Source organism: Pteropus medius, unplaced genomic scaffold, assembly GCF_902729225.1.
Source record: "Pteropus medius unplaced genomic scaffold, Ma_sr-lr_union100, whole genome shotgun sequence".
In the NCBI taxonomy this organism is placed as follows: Eukaryota; Metazoa; Chordata; class Mammalia; order Chiroptera; family Pteropodidae; genus Pteropus; species Pteropus medius.
The window spans coordinates 19,670,499-19,683,673 of record NW_024352787.1 but is presented as its reverse complement, the minus strand read 5'-3'; the positions used below and the strand labels follow the sequence as shown (position 1 = coordinate 19,683,673).

Below are 13,175 nucleotides of genomic sequence, written 5' to 3'. Positions count from 1 at the left end.
CAGAATAAGAAAGGGAATGAAATAATTCAGGCTCCAATCCACACACTACATTCATCTAGCCCAAGAGAAAAAAATAAACATTTTTTAAAAATGAAATAAGAATCCCAGAACAGATTTTTAGATATTATAAGAGTGGAAGAAAGTTCAAATTTCACAAGAATGCATTAAATAGATAAGTTCAATTTAAACAGATAAACTGAGACAATTTAAATAACTTTATTTTCCAATTACTAAAATTCTTAATTTTCCTCATGAGTATTAAGGTTCATAAATCATTTGGTAATAACCATATTAAATTTCACTTAAATTCTGCCTGAATCAAAAAGAGTCAGAAAATTTCTTGAGAGAAAATTTCTCTCAGAACATGCCACAGAGTAGTTCTGCACAAAACGCATTGCATATTAAAGTTTTCTTAACATAATTATTCTGTGAATCATAAAGATGTTTTAAGTTTGAAATAAATTCTTATAGCGCTGCTCCAATTTCACTGAATCTGAAGTTTATTCCAAATTCCTCTGAAAATTAACATTTCACTAATGTAACCTTGAATTATGCATGTATGTGTGTGCAGAAAAGAAACTTAAAATTTTACAAACTTGGTACTATATGCATGTATTTTCTCTTCAATTTTTTTATTTCTCTACAAAATAAGATAAAAGTATTATTCTGACTCCTGGTCACACTCTTCTCAGGGCTTAGAGCAACCTGGGAACAAACGATTCTATCATAATTAAGTTGTCTGATTCCTAACTCAGACTCCATTTTTGGACAAGATTCAAGAAGGATTTGCCATCTACAAAATTGTTTGCCCTGGCATATAGTATAATAACTCTGGTGTTAGTCAGAGGTTCTTCATTTATTTTTTTCAACTAAATCATTTATCAGTGTTAAGAACTGCTGCTTCTCCAGCCCAGACAGTCTCCCAGGCCCAGCTTTCTTCCCATATAGCCTGAAAGAGTAGGCCTGCCTTTTCTTCCTCATTAAAACTACTCCTGCCCACACCCTCCCTTGGGTATCAATCACACTTTTGCAGGGCTGGGGAGAAGAAAGCAATCTCCCCAGTTCCTTACTTCCTGGTTGTCCTGAAAAACAAGCCAGGGTCATTTTGAGTTTCATCATGAAGATATCAAAAATTAACAGGAATACAATAAAAAAAAAGTACATATGACTTTAAAATGTTACAAAGGTCGGGGAATCACTGCCTCTGGTCATAAGAATCCCTTTATTCTCTTCCAGAGTGGTATCTTGAAGCTGTTGCTTTCTTCCCTATTCCTATGAGGACTGCTCATGATATCCTTCCCACAAGGATTAGAGTGAAGTTTAAAATCTAACTAAATAGAGAAAGAATGCAGCAGGCACATAATCATGGAAGGTCTCAGAAATCTTGTGTTACTCAATACAAATTAAATTCCAAACATAATTAAATATTTCCAAATTGTTTTACTCCAGATTGGTCCTCAGTAGCACCAATTTCTTAATAATAATAATAATAAATAATGATGATGATGATGATGATGATGATGATGATGATGAGTGTGTGTTGTGTGTATCTTGGTGCGGTGGGGGTGGGGGAAGAAGGGGATCAGTTCCAGACATGCTGGGCACCTGGAGAACTCTCATTTGCGTCTCTCTTTCAGAACCTTGGACAGATCCCAGACACATCATTGGTTCTGAAACTTAAAAATTTTTATCTATGTAGTGTCAAAGGACCAGGTACAAATGCCACTGCATCAAACTTTCCTGCTATACTCTGATGAGATCATAGAAGAGTAGAAGAGTTACAGACAGGTGTCCTCCAAAGTGAGCCAATTTCCTGGTAAGAAGAGCTACCATAGACTGACACACGAGAAGAGTGTCTCAAAATCCTAGCTCTATGGTAAATAGACTCTAGTATTGGGGCTTAAAAACAGGGCTGTATTAAGCTGTAATGAATAATATTTGAATATTAATAAGCCAAGTTGTTTATTGTTTAGGTACATTATATTCTGAAGCATTAAAATATATATTAATACTACTAAATACTTTATGTTGAGGACTTCAGGAGCCGATAAAGGAGGTACAGTTTTGTGAGCTCACTTTTAACTTAGTTACTTCTGCTTAGAAGAAAGAAGCCATAGTTGAGGCATCAATTTGATTGAATTGTAGACACCATGTATAAAATGAATTAGTAATTTCTAAAAAACTGAACTCAGGGCAGCAACCACTGCAAATTCAGGGGCACCATGTTCACATAATACCATTTGCATGACACTCCTTCCTGGGCAAGGGCATATATTACTGCAGTCCTGCCTGTGGATTTTATTTGTAAGATTATGCAGTTCTGGCAAATCACCATAAAGCATTAAGTATTTAATATCTAAAGAACCAAATAAAGAAACAAACAAAACAAAAACAGACTCATAGATACAGAGAACAAACTGATAATTGCCAGATGGGAGGAGGTGCTGGGAGGCTGGGTTAAAAAGTTGAAGAGATTAAGAAGTACAAATTGGTAATTATAAAATACACCATAGGGAATACAATCAATAATGTTGTAGTAACTATGTTTGATGTCAGGTGGGTACTAGACTAATCAGAGGGATCACTTTGTAAATTACATAAATGCCTAACCACTATGCTGTACACCTGAAACTAATATAAAATAATATTGAATGTCAACTTTAACTGAAAAATTGAAATTAAAAAAATATTTAATACCTCTTAAACAAGAAATGGGTTGTTGAATATGTAGAACTGACTTGTTAAAATATAGTAAATGTAGTATTGATTTACATTCACAGCTAATTTTTGTTAAAAAGAAGAAAAAGATAGCAGAAAGAAAACAAAATACACAATACAGAAAAATGTTTTCATTAAATTTCCTCTCTAACTCAAAAACTGAATTGATGTTTAGAAGGGGGCTCAGGTGGAAAGCTAACAATACTAACAGATATATAAAACCTGGATCTGAGGAGATATAATTTCACAAAGTTGTGATTTCAGAGAGGTAAGTCCTGTTATCTCATCTGTGATCACGAGCCTACAGAAGTTCCCACTGTTACATTATTTTCTGCCTTTACTGGCACTTTTCTTTTGAAAAGGCTAAGTAATATATCAAATTAAAATTGGCTCAATTTTGGATAAGATTCAAGAAGGTTCACTCAATCCTGAAAGCAATGTTAGTGTTTTTTTATTATTATTACTTTTGAAGCTTAGAAGAAAATTAGATACTCAAGGAGATAAAATTTAATGAGGCCATAATGAGCACCTTGATTAACAGGTGGCTAATAAGGCATAATATTGGAGTCCACTTATGATCAAAGACAACGTTAGGATGCTGAACACTGCAGGCACTCTTGCTTTACTAAGATATAAAGCTCTCCTTATCACAGGTTCAAATGCCGTTAAATTGGAAGACAAGAGATTTTCAAAGGTAAAAGCACCAAGGTCTCTAAAATTTTCATTTTTTTTCCTTGCTCTAAGCCCTTTGTAGTAACAGGAGCTGTCATTAAGAAACTCACGCTGATTTCATACAACAATTTCTTCTTTTTAAAAATTTCTTTCTGTCAGCTATGAAGGCAAAAGATATAATATAAGCAGGAAATCGAAGTGGATTTTGAAATCATATTCCTGAGCTGACTGGGGTAGGAAGTGGTGCATGGAAAAAATCAAATAGATATCAAAGAGAACATCTCAGTTTCTACAGTTTTACTCATTATCCAATTATGCCTATCATCAACTCCGAGAACACCTATGCTTAAAACCAAATCAAATATACTTTCTAGTGTATGGCCATGCTACCCTGAACAAGCCCGATCTCGTCTGATCTCGGAAGCTAAGTGGGGTCGGGTCTGGTTAGTATTGGATGGGAGACCACCTAGGAAGACCAGGTGCTGTAGGCATAAAAAAAATAAATAAATAAGGGATTGTAAGCTGACAAGGTCCTTACAATCTGTGAGGTTAGCCAAGGGTTGCCTCATCTAAATATATGTGTGTGTGTGTGTGTGTGTGTGTGTGTGTGTGTGTGTGTATACACACATACACTTTCTGCCTTTCAACAAAACAAAATTAGAAAGCTAGTTAGTAATTATATGTGTAATTTTTCCATATATTTCCCTTAAGGCAACTAAATTGAGTTTATATAGATCTCTATTCTGGTCCTTCGAAAATCTAATCTACCAGGTGTGAAAAGGGATGGAACTGCCTCATTAGAACCATTAAATTCACCACAGCATGAAGGCTGTATACAACTTGAAGATATGTGTTAGGTAGTAGAGTTTGTGACCCTTAAAAAAGCCATTCCAATTTTTTTTTCCTTTTGTGTGTGCATTAGGGGTATTATATAAATAAATTTTTAACCTTTGCCTTAATACCTAGAGCACAGTACAGTGTGTGTGTGTGTGTGTGTGTGTGTGTGTGTGTGTGTGTGTGTGTGTGTGTCGGTGGGAGGGTACTACTAATCCAGAAATTAAGGGAAATTCCATAGTAGCCACACCCCAACAATAACACTCCCTGAGGCTTATTGTTCAGTGTCCCTTTCTATGGATATGGATACCAGTTCTAGCTACAGTGTTCTAACATGGACAGGGGTAAGTGTTTTTCTAAGAACAACTGCTATGTCAAGTTATGGAGATGCATTACTGAGAAGAAAGGGAGTGCCATGTCTCTCATTACTCCAGTCATCATATAACATCCAGAATGTTTTTTTTTTTAAACTGACATTTATCATGTCCGTGTTAGTTTGCTGGGACTGCCAAAACAAAATACCAGAGACACGGTGGCTGAAACAACAGAAATTTATTTCCTCACAGTTCTGGAGGCTTGGAGCCCAAGACCAAGGTGTTGTTGGCAGGTTTGGTTTCTCCTTGGCTTGCAGACAGTCTCCTTCCCACTGTGTCCTCACATGACCTTTTTTCTGTATGTGTTCATCCTTTGTATCTTTCTCACTTCTTATAAGGGTACTAGTCATATTGGATTAGAATCCACCTATATAACCTCATTTGATCCTAATTACCCCTTTAATGGCCCTTTTTCCTTATATTCTGAGGTGTACTGGGGAGGTCAGGACTTCAACATATAAATTTAGGGGGGATACAATCAGTCATAACAATGTCCTCAAAGCAAGACATTAATATAGAAATATAATAACAAAGTCTAACACTGAGTGGGCCCTTTGTTCCAGGTACTGTTCTAAGTGTTACAGCTCTATTAACCCATAATCCTTATAATAACTTTATGAGGTTGACACATTCTTACGAATGAGAAAACTGAGGCACAAAGGCTGAAAAACTTGCCCAAAGGTCACACGAAGACTGGGTAGTCTCTTACTTAAATCCCGTAGTCTGCCTCAAGAGACCAAATGCTTGACCACTGTCCTCTATGTCCCCAGGCTGCAAAGGCATGTATGTCAGCTGATGATTCATGAAGCCATCCAAGAAGAATCAACTGCTGATCAAGGAGAATAATTTAACTAAAGGCAGCATTTTCTGTGTTCTCATGATACAGTCCTAATATACAAATAAAAATATTAATAGTTCACTTACTTTTCTTAATAGCTCACAATTCCATAGAGTACATTCAATGTGATTCATATAACACAGTGGTTAAGTTAGTGGTTTTGGGGACTGTACTGCCTGGCTTTAAAATCTGCCCTCTACTCCTTCTAACTGTATAACCTTGGGCAAGTCATTTAACCTCTCAAGGCCTCTGGTTCCTCAGCTGTAAAATAAAGGTGATAATACCATTCACTCCGAAGGCTCTCATGAAATCTGAGGGAGAGTACATGTAAAGTCCATGTAAAGTACCCAATACCTAGATCCATTTCTGGCATGCATAAGTTCATGTAAAGCAGGAACACAGTATGCATTCAGTAAATGTTGGATGTCACTATTATTACTCTACCTGATACTTTTTAAATGATAAACTGTGTGAAGAGTGGGTGTTTCATAAATATTTGACTTAACAAAGTCTGCGACATCATATTACAAAGAAATATCTTTATGAAGAATACACAAAAATTCCCCCAAAACAAGCTACTGGGAAATTTAGAATGCTTCCTTGTTTTTAATTTATGTTTTTCAGAAGGTTTTTTATGTCTTTAAATATTGCAGAAATAAATGATCCTAAAGTAGACAGAAATAATTTATGCAGACATATAAGAATTGCCTAACAATACATATGAGAAACACCAAGTCAATATAGTAAATGACTATGAGGAAACAAAAAAGCAGTGAATACCAATGGCCAAAAGGATAATCAAGATCATTCCCAAGTTAAAAGCTTTTGTGGCATATGCTCAGTTTTCTCATACAGAAAGCAGAATTATAGTTATAATCACTATGAGAATCAAGTGAAACAGTGTACAAAACACTTTGCAAATGCCAAAGCCTACTTGTGGAAAAGTCTTAGCAAAAGACTTTACTTCTTTTACCTAAGCCAGCCAGGTATGGCTTGGGAATCTATAAATTTCTAAAGCTCCTGAGAAAATTCTTATAATTATCCAGATTTAGGAACACATTCAAATAGATGATTAAGGAAACCATTGAATTTACTATATTGGTGCAATCTCAGGCTTGCATCCAAGTTGTTAACTATCATTTGACTCTTCAGAGACACTGTCAAATGTGTGACCTGATTCAGAAGTGTAAAGTAAGACCCAGGAATCAGTATTTTTAAAAGGCCTCCAGCTGTTTCTAATGGTTATCTGGGCACACCTACTATAATTTTTCACTGTGTCTATCATTTAACTGACACCAGTGTGTCGATGGACACTCCAGTATGTAGCTCTAGTATGAGATAGCCAAAAAGACCCTTAAAAATGTCTGCCTCCAGGATGTGTTCCATAGTATAGTGCAATCACTATACTATGTATCTTTGCTTTACACACAGAGATCCTGGGTTCGCACCCCAGTGGAGCCACAATCCATGGTCTATGGCCATGCCACCCTGAACAAGCCTTATGTCTGATCTTGGAAACTAAGCAGGGTCGGGCCTGGTTAGTACTTGGAAGGGAGACCACCTAGGAAGATCAGATGCTATAGGCATGAATAATAATAAATAATAATAAAAAAAGGTCTGCCTCCAGGTTCCAGTCAGTTACCATAGACATTCCTGATAACACATCTTCATCACTTAGGTTTCTACTTCAGTGGAAAATCAGCCATGGGAATCTACAGAGTAACTTATGAGTAAGAGCATTGCACACAATGGGAACCAACAATACTGATGCAAATCTGAGCATCAACTGCAGCTCATCTATGCAGATGTTCACAACATTTCAGAAGTCTCCCTAGGCTTTGAGGACAGATATGTTTAATTCTCTACATCCCATTATCAGAACAGTACAGTCAATCTGGGGACTATTTAGAGAGGAGCACTTAAACTAGCTAATAAGCTCACTTCACAAGAAGTAGAAGATATATAGAATAGGTCTCGAAATGAATGCTGAGGGATGAGATGCTAAACATTCCCCAGTTAATTAACATAGTAAAGTAAAACACAGTTAAAGATAAGTAGCAGAATAGGCTGGATGAAAGGAAACCTTTAGAGCAATAACATAAAGAGCTTCCACTAGATGTGATTTCTTAAATGGCTCCATAGGGAATGGCACAAACAGTGATGCCTGGAACATTGGTAGTTTGGGTCAAATTTTAGTTAGGTTTCGGCTAAAGCTTTTTATTTATGTAGGCCATAGCCGAAGAGATATCTTGTAGATGGAATGAAAGAAATAAGTAAAGAAGACAAAAGATGGACAAGTTCTCCAATGAACGTTTTCAGTTTCTTTCCTCCATCTTGCACCATCAACAGCAACTCCCTAATGGAGGAGGTTTAATGGATGTGCCATAAATGAAATAAATGAAGAGACCATAAAACATGAAGGGAAATTCGAAGAACAGGGGCCAGCACATTCTTGTGACATTTACTGGTTTCTACTATCTGCCTCCTCCCATAGAAGTCAATTGATTTGGCAATTGTGGTGGGTTAAACTTATCAAAAAGAAACTCTAAATCAAGACTCTATATGTACAATACGTATTTTTCCATAAGAATAATATAAAAAAGAGACTGACAGTCTTAACTAGGGGATTAGTGGACAAATTATAATCTCTTACTTTTTTGCCATACAGTGAACATAACAATACAAATCAGTAAAGTTAAGAATTTCAAAGCCAATCATATAACCATTTCATGAACATCGAGTATACCATTCAAGCAGCTCTACAGAGGAAAAGCCTTTGCAGTAACAACCAGTAGACATCCATTGAGCCTGCAGAGTCTAGCTGGAAATGAGATTGTGGGAAGATGTAGAAATCATTTTTTCTAAAATTATCAATTGGGGTGAGAATACATGCATGTGTTAATGTTAACCAGTGAAACCAAAATGTAACATGATAGGACAGTAACATCATCTCAGAATTTTGTCTTTTTTCTACTACTTCTATTACTTAAAATAAAAAAGACTTTAGCACGTTAGACCACAAGTTTAATAAGGACAGGAAATATGTCTGAGTTGTTTATCATTTTGTTTCCAATGCCTTGTGCTTAATAGACACTAAATACTTATATGTGAGTCAGCCAAGAAATGCTTTTGATAGACACTTATCCAGAGGGAAGTTATACTTGGCTTTCAACCTGTTATCTTCAATGAAGTATCTTGCTCACGGCTCAAGTCAATCCCCCCAGATCCTATCTCCTCCTTGATTCATCATATTTTCCTTTCTACTAAATGGGTCCTATTAGTAAATATATGTTTCTGACATATTAAGAAAATGTTTTCTTGACCTCACTTCCTCCCCCAGCTACAAGTCTTATTTATTCACTCCCTTTTGAAGCAAAACTTGAAATTTGCCTCCTGATACCTTTCATCTTGCTCTATTTATTCTCTATTTACTTGTTTCCGCCCCCGCCCCATAGCTCTCATCATTTTCTAGTAGACAGTATAATCAGCTTATTTATTGTGTTTTGCTTATTTACTGTCTGCTCCCTGTTTTGGAATATATGATCCACAATAGCAGTAACTTTTGTGTGTCTGATTCAGTGAAGATTACCCAATACCTAGATCCATTCCTGGCATGCAGAAGATATTCAATAAATATAAGGCAAATAGATGTCTAGATAGTTGCATATTATTATTATAAACAGGCATTCAAATGCTGTCATCTATCAAATAACCTAAAAATGCCCTTGAAAGTTGACATTAAGAGAAAATATTTTAAATGTTGGAAAATATTTGCACACTAAGACAGTTTCCAATATTACAGAATTTTCACAGAAACTTCTAGCTAGCTAGAACTAGTAGTACCTTTAGGTAAACATTATTTCCAGAAATGCAGACATATACAAATTCTCCTATAGAATTCTGTATGGTTATTAAATTTAAATTTTAATGGAAATCTAGCATAAATTCAGAAAAGACTCACAATTCTCTCAGAAGCTTCTCAGAAACGAGTAGCTGTTGCTGTTATCAATTACATATATGTGGTAAAAATATCCTAGTAGAAAAAAATGAGCTTGCTCCAAAACACAATACACTTTTTTAAAAATCTACAAATTGAAGAACATAATTGGAATTCGATGATTGAAAAACATTAAAATTACTTATATACTAAGTTAGTAAAGCTCTTAAAAGATTGTAAATCCTACAAGTCACAGCAGATGGATATGAAGTAGCATGGAACCAGGGCAGTTTTATAATCCACAGAGGGACCAGATCCCTGCTCTAGTCTCTACAACACATATTAGAATCAAGTTCAGGCTATGTAAGACATTCTCTAAGGGATATTTTGCTGCTAAAAGTTAAAATAAAAGAGGTCAATAAATGACAATGAAGAGGGGCTTTGATATTGAATGAGTCAGGAGGCATGTAATATCCATGATAAAGAGTGAACACAGAGAATGTGTGTGACAAAGAAGAATACACTAAACACCTAGCAAGTGCTAGAGTGTATGGAAGATTTTTATTAAATGACTAAGACAAGATGTCTTCCTTTAAATATTTTATAATCTAATGAGGACAAAGATACACAATAACTTTCATATAAGAAAACTGAGACAAGCTATTTTAATGAACATGAATAATGTACTACTAGAGTACACAGAGAAAGAGAGATCTTAGCTGAGGGGACTAGAAATACAATAAGCAGGAAATATCTTGTAAGTTGACGTTAAAGAAAGATGGGAGGGACTTGGACAGATGGAGATGCCAGTCAGGCAAGGACAGTCCAATGATAAGGAAGCATTTGCAGTGAAGAAAGTGGAAGAAGAGCTTAGAAGCAAGCAGTCCCTAAATGACACCATCAGACACAGATCACCAACTATTCACTCCACCAATTTCCTTTCTGCCTTTAATTACACCAGAGCACCTTAACTCTGAGCAGCCTTCTTAATGTGATATGTAAAGTAAAAAGCCACTTGCACAACTGACAGGCTGTATCTGCTAAATATTATACAGGGTAGTGTGACCAAATCAGGATATGGCTAAAGAAAGGTTTAGTGCTCTGAATGTGAGCCCAAAATAATTTGAAGCTACAAATTACCTGTGTCCTGTAGAGCCAGGGTCCCCAACCCCAGGCTGCAGACCAGTACTGGTCCATGGCCTGTTAGGAACTGGTCCATACAGCAGGAGGTGAGTGACGGGCCAGCTATCAGAGCTTCATTTATATTTGCAGCCACTCTGCAGCACTAGCGTCACCATCTCAGCTCCACTTCAACTCGTCGGGCACTGGATTCTCATAGGAGCACCAGTCCCTGGTGCCAAAAAGGTTGGGGACTCCTGCTACAGAGCAGGGAACTGATTAAAGACAAAGACCAATGAAGAACTCTCTCCAAGTCATGAAAATACATATTCTTAAGAGGGTAACTTAAGGGAACTATCCCAGAATAAAGGTCAGAGACATTTTTGTGTTAAGATGTATATGTGGAATAGACATATTTTTTAAGAATGGCAAAGCTTATTGGTTAGAGAGGTTTTTGGATAAATACAGACTGAGTATAACACACCTCTCTATGCATTCATGTCTTGCTTTATTGCACATTATTAAAGGAAAAGAAAAATTATCACCCACTCCATTTCTATGTTCCTTTCTTGATCTACAGACTACTCATTCTCTGTTAGAGAGGTTTCATATGAAGCGTTACTTTCAGTAGGAGCTTCCCTTTCATACACTTTGCTGAAATGTCACTGGAACTCTGTCCTCTTCATCTGTCATGTCCACTTAAGACCTTGGTGAGTCTTCAACCACCATCAAAACACTTTCCTTTCCCTTGTAAGCAATAATATAAATGAAGCCACTTTAAAATGGAGCAAGAGTTGCAATGCCAGAGGATTTGCCTTGTATGACTTATGTCTCAAGCCTTTAGAATGTTAAAACAGGACAAAATAACCTTTGGACTGGGCCTGAGAACCTTATGTCTCACAAAAGAACTGTTTGCAAAGGTATCAAGAAAGCAGTTATTATGACTATTGTTCTGAAGACTACTGGACCGAAAATTAAAAACACTGTTTAGAATGAATATCACTATGTTCTGTTATTTGCCTTCTTCTATTGATGTAATTATTCCCCTTCCTCATTTCATAAATATAGTGTCTTTATTGCCTAATGATAACATCATTTGGGTTTCTGTCTGAAACAATGCTTCCAAAGTAGCTCTTCTTATTGATCAATAAATGCTTGCTGCCTCTCACTTTAAAAGGCCTTTTATTTTTAGGTTAACACTCACCATTTAACAGCCTTGTTCATTATATAAAGGACCCAAAGGTAAGACTGATTCAATTTAAAGCATGTGTGTTCTGCTAAAAGGTGTCTACCAATGGGCAATAAACTGAACATGAAGACAATCAGACAGTCCCACTGTCTGATTATAACATAGTTAATTAATGTCATGGCACTGAATTTCAAATACTTTGACTACTGTGATCTTAAAGAGACCTATAATTTAAATATTTAAACATAATTTTAAATATTTTTAACATAATTTAAATATTTTATTTTTATACCTTCTCCTCACCCTGAACAAATGATTTTATTTTTCAAATATGTGACCTGGAATAATGTCTATTTTAGATAAACACATTAAAATAGACAACAAGAGGAATATGCTCTATAAATAATAAACCCATAATTTGTACCAGAGCTTCCCTGGCACAACTAAGCCCTCATCCTACCATTGAGAATTCTACTGTGATTTCCCTCAATGGCCATAAAAGAACAAGGGTAATTAGGGTCAATTCTACCATTCTGTGAAACTTACTACTACTACATCTCTCTTAAATTCCTGATAAGGTGAGAGAGCCACATTTTAATTATTTAAATATAAATGCAAATAAACCATTTTTAATTAATTACATTTTTACATAATTAATTATAATTTCCTTACATTTTAATTAATGAGTATCATCCTATTACAGTGTAAAAAGCAGATTGTCCAATAAGTCAAAAGACTATATAACTGCTAACTTTCTTTTAGGACATTAATAATGATTATCATTTAGTATACTCCATAGACATGTATGTTTTAATAGACCCCCATTATAAAACTGCATTAGGTGCCAACATTCAATAATTGAGTTATTTCCACTGCTGCACTGCCAGAGTTATTGGGGGTGATGGGAAACTCTCAGACGGCATGGTGCCAGAAGCCAGGGTAGAGAGAACTCTTAACAGGCATGCCACTAGGCAAGGAGGAACTCTCAGCTGGTGTGCTGAGTGGGTGGTGAGTATTGGCCAATGGGCCTGGAGGAGAAAAGTACAGGCGAATATGAATCAGCCCATAGCCAGAGAGCAGAAAACACTCTTGGCTGGTGCAACACAGGAGATGAAGAGATGGCCCACATGGTCAGAAGACAGGTTACATAAAGGGGACTGCACAAATAAATACATACATTGAAAATAATGGAAGCCAGAACTCTCACTCTCAAAGGAGGTATAAATACGGGAAGAGGGAAGGTTCAAGTAAAGCAGGAGATAATCGTGGCTTCAGATAGATGAGAAATAAAAAATATAGATGTCTATGTATATAAATCTGTGTGTGAGTGTGTGTGTTTGGGTATATTCTGTTCTGTTAGAAGGCCTAGAAGCATAATACCCTAGAAGCAAAGAGTTCACCTAGCACCCAGATCTTGGTTTCTAAATGCCATTATCCACTAACAGAAAACAAGACTCCTTGGAGAAACCACTGATTCCAAGGGTGGGTAAGAAA

At 36.1% G+C, this 13,175-nt stretch overlaps 1 protein-coding gene and 1 pseudogene across 1 annotated transcript in view; one reads left to right on the top strand and one right to left on the bottom strand.

Annotated features, from left to right (window-relative positions):
* The window catches only part of AMPH (amphiphysin), a 197,073-nt gene that overhangs the window by 97,441 nt on the left and 86,457 nt on the right, over positions 1-13,175 (bottom strand). The gene's annotated exons all lie outside the window — the stretch shown is intronic.
* LOC120591973 (uncharacterized) lies at positions 3,764-3,881 on the top strand (annotated as a pseudogene).